The sequence below is a fragment of the Chinchilla lanigera genome, unplaced genomic scaffold (assembly GCF_000276665.1).
Source record: "Chinchilla lanigera isolate Chin_1 unplaced genomic scaffold, ChiLan1.0 scaffold00059, whole genome shotgun sequence".
Classification (NCBI taxonomy): Eukaryota; Metazoa; Chordata; class Mammalia; order Rodentia; family Chinchillidae; genus Chinchilla; species Chinchilla lanigera.
Window position 1 is genome coordinate 8,104,061 of NW_004955460.1, and position 17,242 is coordinate 8,121,302.

Genomic DNA, 17,242 nt, shown 5'->3' on the forward strand with positions numbered 1-17,242 from the left:
CCCCCTTCCCAGAGTTGCTTTTGACTACGCGCGACCTCCCCGCCTCCCTGATCTCCTCAACCCTTCTCTCTTTCGCTGTCCCCTCGGCCAGGCTCGCGGGTTCACCGCTCTGCGCGTGTGCAGGACGCCGCCCCTCGGCTCTTGCTGCCTCGCTCCCGACCCTTCTGTTCTGCGCGTGCGCAGGAGCCGTCCCGCGCGGCGGGGTCGAAGCAGGACGTGCACCTTCCCCAGTCTCTGGGTCGGTGCAGCTGTGTGGTTTTTGAGCAGTTTCTCTTGTTCGCAAGACGTGGTAAATACTAGTTTTAAAATAAATGCCAGCAGTCTCCCGAATTTCCCCAGCGCATCCCACGACTTCTTCTTGGTTGCCGCAGTCCTCACACCCAGGCAGAGCTCCCCTTGCCGGACCACCTGCTATTTGCTGGGTCAGCGGGTGTCCCGCGTCGGCCGGGGATGATGGGGTATGCCCCCGCTAGACCAGGGTTGTCTTGAGTGACCAGGGGTGTCCCGCTATTCCTGGGGGTGGCGGGAGACTATGAGGGTATCCTGTGGCGACTAGGGTGACAAGGATGTCCTGCGGTGATGCTGCACAGGGCTCCGCCCAGCTGGGGGAGGAAAAGTGAGCTTGAGGTGTGTAGTAGGGGACAGTCCAGTGCACTCCTGCAGGGAATTAGCCGGGAGCTGGCTAACTGCTCGCAGCGGAATGGGGGTGGTCACTTGCAGAGGAGGTAACAGGCCCTGGAGGCCTGCTGTGGTGGCCAAATGTGGCCAGAGCAAGCCGAGGTGTGTGACTTTACTCCCAACCAGTCCCAGCCCAGAGTGGCCCACTTCCCCTTCCCAAGATTGGGGAGAGGAGGCAGGACAGGTGCGGGTGTGGCCTTGGCCAGGCACTGGCCTCACTATGGAGAGGTGGGCTGTGGTGTAGTTTTAGAGGGAGGTGCAGAGAGATCAGGGCTGGCAGTGCAGTGATTTCTGGAGAGGTGGGATTGTCTCTATCCACCCTTGCTGCTGGCACTAATGTCTCTTAGCCCCATGCCGCTTTTCCCGGATACCCCAGCCTGTCATCTGGTTGTATTTCCTGAGCTCTGGGTACTTCGGTGTGGGGTGTAAGCAGCGATGTGGGGGGATGGGCTCCTGTTCTAATCTCTATTAAAATACTATCCAGATATTGGTGAAGAGTGGCGCAAGTGAGTCCATTCAAGGGGCCTTGTAGAGGTAAGCACTCCAGCTCAACTCTGAATACACAGGAAAAGTGGGGATGTACAGCCACTCCCACAAAGGGGTGGAGTGGGAAATCACTAGGAGGAAACTAGGGGGCTCTGAAAGACGGAGTGGACAGGGTTTCTGCCAAAGGTAGGCCCAGGTGGGGTGAGGCACAGGATCAGATATCAAGGGTGGGGGATTTTCGCTAAACTGGCCCAGCAGGATTCCTGCTAAAGCCAGACGGAACAGCCCAAGGTCAGGGCTAGTCGGAGGACTCAGGGCCCTGACCCAAATGTGGCCCACAGAGGAAGTGTCACCTTTCACCTGAGATGAGTGAAATAGTCATGAGAGATAGCAAAACAGGTAAAGGAATGCTGAACAAGCCAACAGCCCAGTGTTTAAATGCCAGCAGGTCCAGGAGGAAGGGGCCAGTCAGACAGAGCAGTCTCCAGGACATTTAAACATGTCTTGCCTTCTAGGGAAGGCACTGTGAGGCCAAGGTGGATTTACACCAGCCAAGTGTGCTGCTGTGATAGGTATTACAGTTGGGCTGTCCATCATACTTCTGTTTGACCTGTCCCTTTTAAAGGGAGTATAGCCAGGTGTGGTGGCAAACACCTATAATCCCAGCACTTGGGAGGCTGAGGCAGAAGGATTGCTGCAAGTGCAAGGCCAGCCTGGGCTACAAAGTAAATTCAAGGCCAGCCGGAACTGTAGGGTGAGATCCTGTCTCAAAAAGACCAAAGGGAAAAAAAAGGAATACAGTGTATAATTATGACCGTATGGGTTCTGGTCGATCAAGATTATAGTACACTAAGATTTTATTGGCTAATTAGAATTAGTTATAATTCTAGGGTATTTAACAGTGCTATGATGCAATTTCCATAGTTGCAAGTGGAGGAGGAGACCAAGTGCAGGTAACACTGACTTGGCCTGTTGATCCTTGTAACTGGGTGGTGTCACAGCATGTGGCCCTAGGCAAGAGGAACTGGGGACAAGAATGGCTTCCTCGCCTTTCCTTCATGATTCAGCTGACAGGCTCTCCAAAGTCACAGGGACCAATGCAAACAGAAAGTAAACACCTATAGGACCCTTCAGCCTGGACTTTCCAAGCCCCATCCAGCATCCACACTGGGTGGCCAGCCCCTAATGCCCACCAGTGGTACCTTCAGACTTGGTTTATCTTATTTATGCAGAATTTTGCTTTCCCTAGCCGGGAGACCTGTTTATATGCACATTTCTTCTGAGGTACTCGCACTCCATCGTCACTGATTTTTAAAAATCTATTCCTGGCTAATTCCTGGGAATACTTGCAGAAGAGGCTTGAGAATGGCTTTCACCTTGACACAGGTCCCCAAGTCCCCTCAAGTGGAGACGAGCTTATTTTTAGATGAAATTTCCTTGGGAAACATTTTCTATTTTATATTTTTATCAATAATCCCCGCTTAATGTTTTAAACCAATATTTATAACCCTGTCTAAGAGCTTGGGAATAAATGGATTTTAATAAAGAAAAGCTGTTTTACAGGGCCTCAACATAAGAGGACCTTGGCAAATGAGAAGGGTGGAAAAGAAGCCAATAAACAGAAGCACAGCCACGAGGGTGAAAGGGCCACTGAGGCAGGTCCACAGCCACCACGGCAGGTGGAGCCACTGGGGTGGAACAGAAGCAAGCAGACATCTGCACCTGTACAGGACAGATGCCACCCAGGAGTCAAGATTCAGCCTCCTCCTCCTCCTGCCCCTCTTCCTCCTCCTCCTTTTCCATGCATCCAGGGGCAACCGTGCTAGAGGTTAGTAGTGTGTCTGTTGCTTCCCTTTGTAGCCTTACAAATCAGTATGCTCAAGGCTGTCTCTCGGCTCATTTTGAGTGTCTGGTGGTCCCTGCTGTATAATCAAGGGGACTGCTACCCTCCCTTCCCTCTCCTCTATTTCCCAACTCCTAGCTGGTGCTTTTTAGTTTGGAAGCTGATAAAATGTACATGTTATCCTGTAACTATACTTTAGCCCTCATGGGTCCCTGTGAATAGTATGCAGAAACCACAGGGTTAGCCTTCCCCTGAGCCTTTTGAGAGGACATATTCCCAGTACTAAGGTCAAGAAGATTTTTTTTTGTTTTTTTATACTGCATTATTGCTTTGAAGTCATACCACGTTTATGTTTCCTTATATTTGTGCTAAGAACTTTTATTTCTCACAATTTTCCTCTTCTTTTGTCCTTTTTGATGGATGTCTTAGTCTGTTCATGTTCTATAACAAAATACTTCAGACTAGGTAGCTTATGACAGAAATTTATTTTTTACAGTTCTGGGGGCCAGGAAGTCCAAGATCAAGGTGCTGACAGATTCTGCATCTGTTCCATGAGGGCTGGTTCCTCACCACCTTCTCACTGTGTCTGCCCTGGAAGGACACATCCCTGCCCTTAGAACCTCATCATCTCCCCACAGCTCCACATCCTAGCTCCACCACTCAAGATTCAGGATTTCGGCAAGCCTTTCGGGGGCACAGTCACCCAGAATGTATGAAGTGCAAGGAGCCAGTTCAAGGTCACCACCAAGGTTGTGCTTCTCTCACAACCATGTGGAATCATTAGCTGTTGCCCTCCCTGGAAAGCTCCTGCTGGCCCCTGGCATCTCTCGCTGCAGCAGGCCTGGCCTGTGCTCTTTGCTGCATGGCCACCATAGAGGACTTCCTTCCTCCAGTCCTGGGCAAGACATCCCTCTATAGCCAGCTGCTGGCCAGGTGTCCACCAGGTAGGCTCCATCTTTGATGCTGCTGATCACCGCCCAGGTCCTCTGACTTTGCTTTGCCTCTTGGGACATCTTTGGCTGATGTTCAACTGGCATATTCAGGACTTGGAAGTCAGTATTTCTCAGAGGTCCTGTGTCCTTGCTCTGAAAATGTCTCTTCTTGTGAAGGGAAGCTCAACAGTCATAACTGTCTTCCACTGAGCCAGCTGATTTTCTTTCCCCATCATTGTAGAATGAGTCCAAGATCTGTGATCCATCCTAAGAACAGTAGAGCCCTGGGCTTTCCAGTCACCTGCGTGGCTTTGTGATCCAGCCTGGGTACTAACCATGTAACAAGGATGTTGAAGTGGGAAGAGTCTTAAGCCTTCAACAATGGGTTGGAACTGTATTGCTTTCAAATAAAAAATGAGAACAAATGCATTTGATCTTTCTCATGGTATAGAGTCATACCCAAAGACTGACCCTTCTTGCCAGTAAGGAGAGGCCCCTCATACCAGCCTGCATGGGCAATGACCCCTTCTTGTGAACCAGCCCAAGGCTGCAGGGCTTGTGCCACATCCTAGCTGCTTCTACCTTGGAGGCCAGAGGGGCAACTGTTGTCCACTGTTCTGACCAGGCTTCTGCCCCCGCTTCCCTGTCCTCTGGGCTTTATGCGGATGGATGTGACTGGGAGCACCCACAGCTTACTGGTGTCTTTGCTCCTCTCCAGACCTTTGTCCCTGTTTGAGAATCTTCTGTCAGGGTAGACTCAATGGGTTGGGAAAGCAATGCCCCTCTACTTCCAGCACCCCAGAAACTTCATAGCTCCACAGTCTTGGGCCTGCATCCTGAGGAGTGTGACCCAACTCTATCCCATCACAAGCCACAGTGGTCTGCAAATGCCTGGGCTGGATGTCCCCTCCTCAAGTCCTCCCCAGAGCAGGGGGAGTTAAAGTGCAGGAATGATCTGCTCTAGATGGAGGCCACAGACAGCAGGTGGGGCCGCTGAGGTGAGGGGCTGTGGCCCAGTGGCGAACCAGAGTCCTCTCAAGACTGACCCATGGGAAAGGAGGGGACAGTGTTCCAGTGGATCGCTCTTCACTTCCCTTGGACTGAGGACCCTATCTGTGGCCTCCAGTTTGCATCCCTGCTGCTGAGCCCATTCCCCTGGCACTAAGGAGTCCACATGGGCAGCACTGCTTCTGGGGCATAAGTAAAGAAGAAACATGCATTGCTGGAGGACCTGCAGCTGTAACATGAAGTGTGACTCCCAGCCTGGTGTGAGAGATGGAGCAGCTTGTGGATTCCAGCACAATCTGAGCTCCCTTCCTCAGGCAGCCTCGTGGTTCACAGCCAGTGGCTTGCTTGTCATGACACAGAAGGTCTAGGAAGAACATCTGCCTTCTCTGAAGGTCCAGCCTAAGAGCAGAGCTTTCTCAGCAGTTTTTGTCTGGTTCTGCTTTACATCCCATGGCCAGAGCTCTCTCTGGATCTGACTGGACCCGCTGTTCACGCACAGTATTCTGTCATGGGAGCCATGGCACTTTATGCCTATGGGCTCATCTCTGGCCTGGGCCAAGCTCTTTCTACCCACCTGAAGCTCAGACCTCTGTGGACAGAAGATGCATCCCTCAGAGGACACAGAGGGCAGGGCTTGTGCTGGGTCTGGCCTCTGGAGCTACCTTCAAAGCCAGTTTATAGAGCAGACACTGTTCAGGTCCAAGGTCAGTAGGACCTGTTGTGTGGCCGTAGGCAGTCACCTCAATTGACCTGCAAAGCTAGGGTGATGGTAGCCACCTCAGCGGGCCACTGGGGATACAGCATGATGAGTTGCTGCTTATGAGGAGCCCTGCAGGCCGGCCAGATGGCAGCTGCCCTGTCCTTCCCACAGTCTTCCCTGGAGGCTTCTGCCTGCCTGGCTGTCTGTCCACACCAGGTGACAGGCAGCCTGTGAGTGCCAGGCAAGGTGTTTCCAACTTTGCAGACCTCAGGTCCTGGGTACCCACAGTGAACAGCAGATGTTGAACCATGTCCCACAGTTGATTTTTCTAAAATTGTAAGGTCAGAACAATTATTCTGGGGTAGAGAGGGAACTGTTACAAGAATTGCACACATTGGGAAATTTGGAGAGAACCAAAGCAGACACTGTGGGCCTGTGAGGACCTGTGGGAGCCTGCTCCTGAATGCTGGTGGGCATGCAGACAGAGGGGGCCTATGGAACTGGGGCGCTGACGTAGGCACAGGGCATCAGGCTGAGGAGTGACGGCCTCGTGACACTGCAGCCTGCCCAGTATTTGTAGTCCCTATGGTCAGGTTCCGCTGTGTAAACAGAACCAAAAATAGCAGTGGCTGAAACCAGACAGAGAATTTTCTTCCAGGCACAGGAAGTGTGGAGGTTGCACCATGGCGAGCATGAAGCTCACAGTGACTTCAAGCCAGAAACACTCTGTCCCTCCACCCCACCCACCTAGTTCATGGCCACCACACACACACCCCTCCCAGAGTGGCTGCTGGAGCTCCAGCCCTCACATCTGCTGACTACCTAGCTTGGAAAGAGGTCTACAAAAGCTGTTCGATAACACTCCTGCTTCCATATCATTATCTGTAACTTAGTCGCCAACCTGTGTCAGTGGCAAAGGCTGGGAAATATACCCAAAATTCAGGTGACTGTGTGCCCACTTAATATTTGGGAGGACTATCCCTGAGGAAGAAAGGAACAGAGATTGTACTTTGTAGCTAAGTCTTTGTTGTATTTCCCTGTTTTCTTTCTTTTGGTTTTTCCTGGGAGAGTGGTGACCTGCCCAGAAGGACATGGGTAGAGCAAGGTGGAGAAGTCAGTAGCAAGGACAGAAGCACTGTGGCCACAGCAAAGTCAGAGTGGAGAGGAGCTCACAAGCAGGGGCTGGGCAGAGCCACCCTAGGGCCAGGCAGGGGCCAGGCGTTGCTTGGGGCCAGGTGCCAACCTAGGCCAGCCGCCCTTCCTTTCTGCACCCAAGCACTAACCTGGCCTGCCTTAAAATTACTTGAAAGCAGAGATTCTGAACCATGAATCCCCTTCCCCAGGTCACCCATGAAGCACCACCAACACCACCTCTGAGAACAAGGTCCCAGCACCCCTGGCCATCCCCATTCAGGAGCACGGGTGCAGGTGGCCTGGCCTCCCCAGCAGATCTGAGACCGCTCACCTCAGATCATTTGTCTCCCTTTTCCTTTTTCCAACTTAGAAAAATTTGTTTATCCTTTTTATTTTATGAAAAAATAAAATATATTTTCATATCCAAATAAGAGACTAGCAATAGTTATCACTGTGTATCATTACCACTGTTACTGTGTATTATCTTCAATGTGGAAGACATAACCAAAAAGGTTCTTATAAAAAAGAAACAAGTAGATAGTAAGGCAAACTCTCTTTTCAACAAACTAAGATAAACTTTTAGTATAAATGAAACAAATTAGCATATATATTGAAATCTTTTTAAAACAACAGAATATATAATTTGGGGAAGTATTTAAACTTCTTCCTAGTAGATATATAGATATAGATACATAGTTTCTCATAGAAGAGAAGCCATGAAATAGTTGAGCTTGTGTGTCTGACTTATTTCACTTAACATTACATTCTCAAGTTGCATCCATTTACCTACTACAGGCTGAAGTTTATTTTTCTTTATGACAGCATAGTACTCAGTTGTGTATAAATACCACATTTTCCTTAACTATTCATCTGTTGATAGACATATACGCTGTTTCCAAGATCTATCTACTATAAATTGTGCTGCTATAAACTTGAGTGTGTATGTATCACTGTAATATAATGATTTTTAACTCTTTTGGGAAGATAGCTGGGAGGGGGATAGCTGGGTCAAATGGAAGCTCTATTTTTAGTTTTTCGAGGAATCTCTATATGGATTTCTACAGTAGTTGTACTATTTTGCATTCCCACCGACAGTGTAGTAGAGTACTTTTTCCCTTACATCACTGCCAGAATTTATTATTTTTATTCAGCTTATTTCCAGTACCAAGAATTGAACTCACAACCTTGCGCTTGCCAGGCAGGTGCTGTGCCACTGAGCTAAATCTCCAACCCCTAGAATTTATTATTTTTAGATTTTTTTATAATGACCATTCTTTCTGGGCTAAGATGATATCTCAGTGTAGTTTTAATTTGCATTTCTCTGATGGCCAGGGCTGATCAGCACTTTTTCATTGACCATTTGTACTTCTTCTGAGAAGTGTTTATTCATTTCAGCTGCCCATTTTTTGACTGGGTCTTCTATTTTGGGGGGTCTAACTTTGGGGGGGTTGTTTATAGATTCTTAACGTTTGTCCTTTGACTGTGGAATAGCTGGAAAAACATTTTCCCATTCTGGAGATTGTCTCCTCACTCTGATGCTTGTTGCCTTTGCTGTGAGGAAGCTTTCTAATTGGATATGATCCCATTTGTTGATTATTAGTGTTATTTCTTACACCATTGGGGTTTTGTTCAGAAAGTCCTTGCTTACTCCTATGTCTTCAAGAGTTGTGCTTATTTTATCTTCCAGCAGAGTGTGTTCCTATTTTACCATTTAGCTCTTTGATCCTTTTTTATTTTAGTGTAGTGATGGTGAGATAAATGGGTCTAGGCTTCTGCATGTGGATAAACAATTTTCCCGGCACCACTTATTAAAGAAGCTTACTTTCCTCCAGTGTATTTTTTAACTCCTTTGTCAAAGATCAAATAACTGTATGTGCCTGGGGTTGTTTCTGCTCTTTCTATTCTGGTCCACTGATCCATATCCATGTTTTTGTGCCAGTACTATGCTTTTTTTTTTTTTCTTTGAAAGTGCTAGATATTGCTTGAGTTAGCTTTATTAATACATAGCTATGAATTATACCATGCTGCTTTAATCACTGTAGCTTTATAATATAACTTCAAATCTGGGTATGTGATGCCACTTGCTTTGCTTTTGTAACCCAGGATTGCTTTTACTATTCTAGGTTTCTTCTGATTTCACATAAATTTTAGGTTTGTTTTCTCTAGCTATGTGGAAAATGGTATTGGTATTTTGATCGGGACTGTGGTAAATCTATATATCAGTTTTGGAAATAGAGTCATCAAATATAGTCTTTTGCCTATCCATGAACAGGGGACATTTTTCCATTTTCTGATGTCCTCCTTGATTTCCTTTTCCAGTCTGATGTAATTTTCATTGTAGAGGTCTTTCACTTGCTCAGTTAGGTTAATGCCTAAGTATTTAATTTTTTTGATGCTATCATTAATGGCATTGTTTTCCCAATTGCTTTTCCATTGAGTTCATTAGTATACAGGAATGCTATTGATTTTTATGTATTTATTTCTTGGTACTTTGCTGAATTTTATCAATTTTAGGAGTGCAGTTTTTTGGAGTCTTGTAAGTAAAGGATTAGGTTGCAAATAATGATATTTTTGCTTCATTCTTTCCTATATGTATCCATTTTATTTCTTTCTGTTGCCTGATTACTCTGGCTGATGTTTCAAGGACTGTTGATTAGCAGTGGTGATCGTGGACATTCTTGTCTTATTCCTAATTTTAAAAAGAAAGCTTCCAGCTTTTCCCCATTTAATATGATGTTAACAGTAAGTTGGTCATAAGTGATTTTTATCATCTTGAGATATACACCTTCTATACCTATTTTCTTCAGGACTTTCATCATGAATGGATGTTGAATTTTGTCAAAGGCTTTTCCTACATCTATTGAGATAATCATGTGATTTTTTTTTTACTTGCTTCTGTTTATGTGATGAATTATATTTATTAATTTGCATGTATTGAACCATCCTTGTATCCCTGTAATGAAACTTATTTGGTCATGGAGTATAACATTTTTGATGATTTGTTATATTCTGTTTGCCAATATCTTAAGGATTTTTGTGACTATGTTCATTATAGAAACTTGCCTATAGTTGCCTTTTTTGTTTGTATCTTGATCTAGTTTTGAGTCAAGATAATGCTGGTTTCCAAGGACAATTCTGGAAGTGCTCCTTCCCTCCTAATTTTATTAAAAAGTTTGAGAAGTATTGGTGTTTGATCTTGCTTGAAGCTCTTGTAGAATTCAACTGTGACTCCATCAAGTCCTGTGCTTTGCTTAGTTGGTTAATTTTTCAAAATGCTGCTTCAGTTTTATTGCCTGTTATTGGACTGTTCAAGATTTTTAAGTCTTCTTGGCTCAGTTTTGGCAATTCATATGTATCTAGGAATCTCTCCATTTCTTCTTCACTCTTCTTTAGAAAGAGCCAATGAGATGAGTTCTAACAGGAAGTTTCTGCCATCAGAGCCAAGTTGTCTGCCACCAGCATACCCTTACACCTAAACAGGATTCTCACTGGCCTGATGTATCTCCCACCTTCTTCCACACTGGCCCACCCAAGATGTATATGCTACAAAATACTGAAACAGACCTAAGAGGGTCAAAGTGACAGGAAATAGAGAAAAATAATAGAGCCAGCGGAACATCTACACAATGAAGTCTTTCTGCAGGTTCACATTTGGTTGCTTGATTGGGGCATTTACATGACTGTGAGCTTCCTAGTGGCCAATGTAAAGAGGGTGCTAAGGTCTGTGATGCATAAGAGATGAAAGTGAAGTGGGTGAACCTGCTGCGTGAACCTACTGTGTGAAATTCTTGCTGGCAGAGCCTTGCTATCTGCATTGAATGAGTTCTCTTAGAGAGCTCCCTGTTCATGAAAGCTTGTGAGCAAAAGGCATTGCATGAGTGGTTGAGACCATGGGAGCTCATGGAGGCTGCACCAGCTCTTTCCAGGGTGAAAAGTCACTTTGCCCACTGTCATCTCAAGTTTATCTGATACAAAGTGGAAGAATATCACTCTTACATGACCCAAAACTAGAGATCTGGTCAGGCATAGTGGTGCACACCTGTAATTCCAGACCTTGAGAGGCTGAGCCAGGAGATTCACCATGAGTTCAAGGCCAGCCTAAACTACATAGCAAGATCCTGTTGCAATAAAGACAAAACAAACAAACAAAAAACTAGAGATCTTTTGGCTCCAAATAATAGAACAAAAGCCAAACAAAGTCAGACAAGATGAATGTTAAAGCTTAGTGAAGGCTGGCTTTATCAGGCAGGTGGACCTGGAGATCTCAGCCACTCCCTGGGTGCTCATAGGTTCTCCTGTCCCATCCTTGCTAGGTTCTGTTTACCACTTGGCTCCATTCTTTAACAGCTCTGGGAGTGGCTGCAATGTGCACTCACCTAGACCAGTCACTTACCCAGAATGACAGGTATTCTAGAAGGGCAGCCTCAGCCAGGTGCCCAGTCCCACAGAGTAAGGCAGAGATGCATTCCCCAGACCTGATCCCTGCTCTCTGCCCAGAGTGGATGTGTGAATTCCTGCACATGAAGGACACAGGCTGCATTTCTCAGGTCAAGCCCTGTGCCAGCCCTACAGTGCACACACTCGTAGATCTGCATGGCCCTGGCCACCTCAAGGACACAGAGACCTAATCATGAGGTGCTGAAGAGAACAGTCCCTCTCCAGGTGTGTTCACTTCTATGCCTAATTTGAACGGTTCCTCAGGAGAGATTTGGAGTAGGCATGTAAATGGTAAAATTGAGACCTTCTTCCATTGACATGCAGGGAAGATCATCCAGGAACATTTCATCTGCAAAATAAAAGAAGCTCCCGGCCCCATTTACCAGGAGACGAGGAAATCAGTGAAATCAGTGATCCAGGCAGCCAAGTGCTCCTTCAACTCCCGTGCAGCACTCAGTGGAGGTGCCCTCAGGCTTCCTGATGGCACCTTTCCCATCTCCCTCCTGCTGTCTTCCCTGGCCACCTGTGTGGAAACCTAACATTCACCTTAGAGCGGGAACTTCCATAATAACCCTGAAGGACAAACTTGTGGGTGAGAGCAAGGCCCTGGCTCTGAGGGTGTCACCCCACTCCAGGCCCATCCAGCACCTCCTATCACTCGAATTCTCCTCAGTTCTTAGGAAGGCAAACTTCTTGAGAGCCCAGGAACAAACTCCACACCACTGGCCCATCTGCAGTGTCACACGGACTCCAGTGGATCACCAGCTGGTCCTTGTGGGAAGGTGTGGTCAGTCAGCAGGAACTCCTGAGTGTCTTCAGACACTTCTGTGGACACTGCTGTCGACAAGCTGTGCAGCTAAAGATGTCTTCCTGACTTCCTGACTTTTACCATTTACATGCCTACTCCAAGGACCAGGTGGCCTGGGTCTCCAGTGTGGACCATCTCATTCCAAACATGGGCTTGAACAATGGGTTTTCTCAGAGGCAACTACTGCCCATGCTATAGGGCTTTTTGGAATACGGGCAATCCCCAATTCCCAGAACCTGGCAGATAAGGGTCGTCTGAAGCCATTGTCCTGGATCAGACCCCTCCCTTGTGCCCCAGCCAGGCTGTGCTCCTCAAAAGAGCTGCAGGTGAGGACCAGGACTGTCCTTGGCCCCTTGCACTGCAACCCTGGCCTGCCTCTTCTTGTCCCAAGAGGTAACATTCTAGCTAGGAGGGGCATGGGGTGCTTGTCTCTGGCCACTGTGTGACCATCATGTGTCTTTCACCCTAGACAGACTGTCTGTCCCCCCACCCCCTTGTGGGCCCACTCAGCAGTGCCCTGGGCATGTGAGGTGGGATGCTGAGGAGAGCCTCTCATTTGCAATGGGTAAATCCTGCCCCTCAAGGACTCAGTCAGTGGTTTTCACACTGCAGTGCTCAGAGCAAATTCACATCAGAGGAACTGCAATGTCCAGAGAGGGTTACATCAAACTGCAGGTCCTCACCTCCCGTGGGTATTTTCCCTGTGTCCTAGGAGGTTGTGCCAGTGCATGAGCCCCCTAGCCCTCCTTTCTCTGTGAAGCTGATACTGAGACTGAGCACCAGAGGCCCAGTGTTAACTGGGGACCCATGAGGCTGCCCCAGGTGTGGCCATGAAGGTCCTCAAAGGGCACAGCAGAGCCCTTCTTGGCTGAGCAAAGACCAGAGAGAAGCCCTTTTACCCTACCTAAACTGCTCACAGTTCCCAGGCAGATGTGGAGCTGCCTGTCTACAGGCTTTGCAGAATGCAGAAAAGCCCAGGGCCCCAGGACTGAAGGGAGCAGAGGCCAGTCTGTGGTCTGCATGGGTATGATGTTGGGTCAGCTCCATGGGTATCCTGAGGCTTGGTCGAATGACACTCACATCTCCATTAGTACCAGTATAGGAAGTAGGCTCTATTTTTTCTTTGACCACTCATAACACCATACAATTTACAAGCTTCTTACAGTGCTCACCACCCTCCAACTAGGATTGTATTTTTAATGTAATCTACAGCCAAGTGTGAGTAGATTCCCTATGAGGACACCAGGCACTGCCTTCCTCAACCCTTGTTTTATAATGCTCACCCAGTTGGGTTTCACGACACCTGGTGACACAGCATAGCCAGCAGATGAGAGAGAAATTGCCTTCCTCTTCCCAGAGTGCAGTGTCTGAGGCTGCAAGTTTTCTCAGATCTAATGTCTACATTCTTCATAATTTATGGCTGGGCATTTGGGGTGCCTGGTGGCAACAAAGACCCCCAAATGGCACCACAGGGAGGCAGTGTTAGGGGCCTGAGGTAGCTAGGTCAGCACAGGGAGGGGAGCAGGAGACTACAGTGATACCATACCCTGGCCATGGCTGGAAGCAAAAGCACCAAACCAAAGACCAACCCTGGGCATCCTGGGCAATGGGTTGAGGAGCCCATTCACTTCTCTGGTTGGTCCTGACTTGGAAATGAGTGTGCAAAGGTCAAAACCTCAGGCAGCTGGCAGCCCTGATAGAGCCCTGATCTTCAGGGCTGCTGCTGGGGAGGGTGCAAGAGGCATCCACAGACGGCAGACTCAGTCTGCCACATCAGTACCCACTTGGAGGAAAGCTCAGGGGTCACAGGGCTAGGTTAAAGGCCCTATCTGAGGGACATATGGATGCCCAAGGGTCTCTAAGGGGCCATAGGACCTGAAGAGTTGCAGCATGTCCTGGTGCCCAAGGCCAGAGCTTAAGAAGGATTCCTGCCCTCATCCTAGCAACTCCATTTTGGTGAAAACCATCATTAGGTCCATCCTGCCCACATCCTGTGGGACCCTAGGTGAGTGCCAGAGCATCGGGTAGGTCCGTCCTGCCTGGGTCCCTGCCCCTCCCAGAGGACCCTGGGTGGGGGTTGGTGCCTCAGCCTGCTCTAGGTCCCTCATCCAGACTCCATCCCTCATTGTGTGGGTTCCAGCTTTGCTTTTAATAGCACTCACACCATTACCAGGAGGAGGAAATGGATCCACTTAGGCTGTGCGGATAAGAATTCCATTAATGTTCTAAGAATTCCATTAATGTTCGCTCTGACCTTTGCTAATTCCAGTGTCATTAGCAATGCATACGTTTCAAAATCTCCTTAATGCCAAAAAGCGGTAATGGGTGTCTGCTATGCTTGCTTAATGAGCCATAAAATGAACCAGCAATGATTTGTTTCTTGCTGTCAGCCCCCTGGTTAAGTAATGGCCAAGACAGCAGAGAAAGGCCAGCGTCTCCTCCCCAGGCCCAAGCTCCAGGCATCGGCTCTTCTAATCACAATTGATTAAAAGGAAAAATATTTATGTGCACACACCTCACTCTCCATTATCTCAACAATTTTTTCTCAGTAATTAGTTTCTCCATCATCATTTTGGAGAATGTTAGTATCATTGATCTTTGTTTCTTTAATTATGACAATCCTGAGTAGGAGACTTAGCCCAGGTTGCAGGCCCTGCTCAGCCCACCACGAGTGAGAGGCCTCTTCAACTCCTGCTCCCAGCCTCCTCCCTGCCTGCACTGCTGTTACTCGCCTGGGTTTCACCTGGATCTCACAAGCTGGCTGCTCATTGTAGACCTTTGCCCTCTTTTGTGTTAGCAAAACCATACACTGTGGATCACTTTGAGACACCACACACCCACCATTCTTACGTTGTTATTTCTACATTGCTCATGTCTGCAACAATGCTTACAAGGCATGATCAAAAATACAATGAATGCAGCTGCTGAGCACCACTGAACAGAGAGGCAGGGATCTTCATTATAGAAGTGGTCGGCTGAACCTTAGTAAGAGTGTGTGACAAGTTTCAACTTGTTCAGTGCAGTTGGTTGTGAACTACAGCTGCGAGAAAGTACGCCCTAAAGCACGGATCGTGAACAACACATTTCACTGGAGTTGCGTGACCTTATCACTTCAGAGTCCAGCCTTTTGAGAAACGTCATCTTAGAAGATGAAATCTAGGTCTATGGTTATGGTCCTGAGGCAAAGGTTCAGAGTTCTCAATGGAAATCACCCAGTTCTTCTCAAGCCGGAAAAATGTGTCAGTCAAGATCCAACAGCTGGGAAATGTTGATTGTGTTTTTTGACCTTGATGGAATTATGCACACTAAGTTTATATATAGGAACACTACTGTGAACCCTGAATATTATAAGGGTTTATTATTTAAGAAATTCTGTGTGAAGAAAATAGGCTAAGAAACAGGTGTCCTCTTCCATCCTTACAACGCTCTGTGTCACACATCCCTCCAGGTACATCAATTTCTGTCAAATTAAAACATAGTGGTGTGTCCTCATCCACCTCACTCACCCAATCCGGCACTGTGTGACTTCTGGCAACTTGTTTTCACTTACAATCAGCATTATTTCCTCAAGAGCTAAGTCATCTTGAAAGCTCTTTTCAAATAACCATATTATATTCCAGTACTTTTTTTCATAAGTCATAATTCACCTTCTCATCCTTCAAATGCTGAAAACACCACCTCCCCCCAAATACATTTGCAGGTGATAGCACAAATATCTTCAGGGCTGGAAGTTGTTTTCTGCTTGTTTCTTCACTTGGACAATCTCTTCACCTTGTGAATGAGAATAAACAGCTTTCTGGGTCTTGATTTTCAAGGAGGGTGGACAGATTTCAAGGCCTCAGCCTACGTTAGGTGAAACCTTTGCAGCTTTCCTCGGCAAGGGGCAGACTGAGCCAGGGTGGGAGGATGGGCAGTGCTCGGGCTCACTGGGCTCTGGACAGGACCTTCGGGTTGTAATTATTTCATCTCATCGCCTCCCCAGTTACTACCTGCCCACCCCCTCCCCAGGGGTACATCTTGATTTCCAACACCACAGACTCCTTTCTTCTGCTATGAGATTTCCTACACATGGAGCTCACTGTTTGTGTCCGGCTTCTTTCCACTCACTCAGTCACTGAACTGCCCCAGGAGGGACTTGAAGCTTCTAGCTGGCAGTCCCTGGCCAAAGCCTGAGTCCAGGTATCCATGTACCCCTCCTCCCCCCGCCATTCCCCTGGCTCACTGGGAAGGAACCCCAGGTTAGGAGAGGCCGCTGCCCTGGGCTCCCTGTCCTGTCTGGCTCGGACCTCCATGAAATCCTATTTCTGGGTGGATATTTTAAGTCCAAGTGGGTAGTTAACAACTTCTTTGAGTAATAAATAGTATCTTGCAAAATGATCATTCTACTTTCAAGTGATTTAAAAACAATTACATTCACAGGAATTTTAAAAGTCTCTTCCACTCATATGGTACAAGACACCTCCATGCCCAAAGGAGAGGAAACAGGGTACATTGCTCTGCTGGCACAGATGGGCCACAGGGTCTCAGATGTTCTCCTGGGAACACAAAGGAGGCCTATTGGGGGTGGGGATGGGCCAGAGGGACGCTGGGTGCTCCTGGATACGCAGGCTGCTTCACAGACATACTCAGTCATATGTTCCACACCAGACAAGGCACTCAGCTCAGACCTCTGGCCTCCATCTATCCTGGGCATTAGCCTTTGGTTTTGCTGGCTCTGAATTCCCTCTGGCAGTGCGGCATCTGGAGTAATGAGGACTCTGGGGCCCAGGTTTTCCTGGAGAGTCTGGCACTTCTGGGATAGCCCGGTATTCAGTGGGAGCTGATAAGATAAGGATCTGGCTCACCTCACCCATGTCACACGGGGCAGCCCAGAGAGCAGATCGTGAGATGGGGCCAGTAGTGCATCCAGAGTGGCCTGGATGGGCCACTTTGTCACCCTGACTTTATCATCAGGACAGGGAGGGCAACGTGGGCAGTTAGAAAATTAGGAAGCCTGAAAAATACCCATTACAGAACAACTCGGAGACCAGCTGGTAAGGCTGGGCTCGCAGAAGCTAGGAACCATATGTGGCCTTTTCCAAGAATCCGGAGGTACATTGGGGCACCATGCCCACCGTGAGAGGTAGGGACCTCATAAGGGAACCTTCCTTCCAGCATGGTAGGGTGGGCCACCCCTCGGAGACTGATGAGAGGGTAGTGAGCAGAAGCAGCTGGTG

The 17,242-nt window shown here is 47.8% G+C and overlaps 1 long non-coding RNA gene across 1 annotated transcript; it reads left to right on the forward strand.

Annotated features, from left to right (window-relative positions):
- The first annotated feature begins 373 nt into the window (after positions 1-373).
- LOC106150003 lies at positions 374-2,986 on the forward strand. The gene is made up of 3 exons (XR_001236513.1): positions 374-458; positions 1,163-1,212; positions 2,728-2,986. It is a non-coding gene; the product is annotated as an uncharacterized LOC106150003 (long non-coding RNA).
- The last annotated feature ends 14,256 nt before the right edge of the window (positions 2,987-17,242 follow it).